The sequence below is a fragment of the Arachis stenosperma genome, chromosome 10 (genome assembly GCF_014773155.1).
Source record: "Arachis stenosperma cultivar V10309 chromosome 10, arast.V10309.gnm1.PFL2, whole genome shotgun sequence".
NCBI classification, from domain to species: domain Eukaryota; kingdom Viridiplantae; phylum Streptophyta; class Magnoliopsida; order Fabales; family Fabaceae; genus Arachis; species Arachis stenosperma.
In genome coordinates, this window is record NC_080386.1 from 78229825 (window position 1) to 78231407 (window position 1583).

Consider the following 1583-nt stretch of genomic DNA (forward strand, 5'->3'; position numbering starts at 1 on the left):
CACCGCACTTATGATACTGCTATGACTGAGATGCAAGAATATAAAGCCAAAAGTAACGAAAAATGTTTGTTATCGTACAAAGATGCTTCTTTGGAATATATTAAAGAGCTTCAAAGCCCACCACATGTAAGAATAAGAGGACATCCCAAAAATAGATTGGGATTAAATACTGAAAAGCAAATTGCAAATACTTTAAAGAAAAAGAAAAAGAGAGCTCCAAGTGAGGTAAAATTGATATACTTTAATTAGGTAAAATAGCCTTTCTGTATGTTAATAGATGTATTAATATACGATTTACTTTTTGCAGTTGAACATTTTAGATGGTAAATTAGTGGTGCAGTTAAATTTCAACCTTTATTATGGACAAATTATGAATTATCAGTTTAGATATTCAAGGAATTAGGATATATTTTTTTGTTTTTATTTGAATGAATTTCGGTGCAATTAGTGTAATATTTTTATTTGTTAATAAAAATGAGGTTTACTTTTTAAATTGTGTTATGTTGTTCCATTTACTAATTTACTGTTGGTATTCAAATTACTTTTTCAATTGTTTAATGGTAAATATTTTTAGGTGTGAATGTGAACAAATTTCGGTGCATTTGTTATTTCTTCGATATATTAAACCTAATGACTGTGAACCTTGGGTAATATGGCTTTAGATTCTGCAATACAGTATAAACATGTTCATAGAAGTTTAATTTGGCAAAGGAATTTATCAAAAGCTTCGATTTAATATTTACAAAGATGCAAAGGATGCTTTTGTTTAAACTATACAGTAAATAAAGACAATTTAATACTCAACCAGTGTAGAAATTCATAACAATTTACAAAATTCAACCTATACACTTTTTTTATATCTCTTGAAAAAAATTTATAGAAATGACTTGATATTGCAGCAGATGACTTCAAAAGTATTATGGCTTTAAATTCAACAATGGCTTTATCTTCAATTGATTTATTTATTCAAAGAGAATAATCGAAGCATATTCCACTCTGAAACGATCAACTTGTTCCTACAATTGAAAGAAATTTATTTTTAATTTATGTTAATTTAGAAATAAAGAGTTCTGCATTTTTAATGATACTTACCTGTTTCTAATTTTTTCATGTGTATTTTCCTTTTTTTATCTTTTTAAGATCAATTATCTCTAGCCATTTTATGACATATATTGCGTAATCTCAGCTAATAAACAAAAATAAAATAACAGAGTAAAATATATTTAATAAGATAGTAACAAGAAAGCATAGTAAAATATATTAAATAACAGTACTTACGATGCCTGTTGACCACTAATTGAAATATATGGTGCTTCAATGCCCTCTTGATTGTCTACCAAAAATTTTTTTTCAACATACACCCTCATTTCTGATATCATCAAGCTCTGAAAAGTACAGAAAGCCAAACATAAGAAGCAGTACAAATTAAATTTGGATAAGAAAAAGTGATAAAAACAAGTGCACGTTATTTAACACAGAATTACACTGAAATTAATTAATGATTACGATGCACAAACCCAATTCAAGAGAATAACATAAACAAGATAAAGAAAATAGAAATATGTATTATGTAAATAACTTAT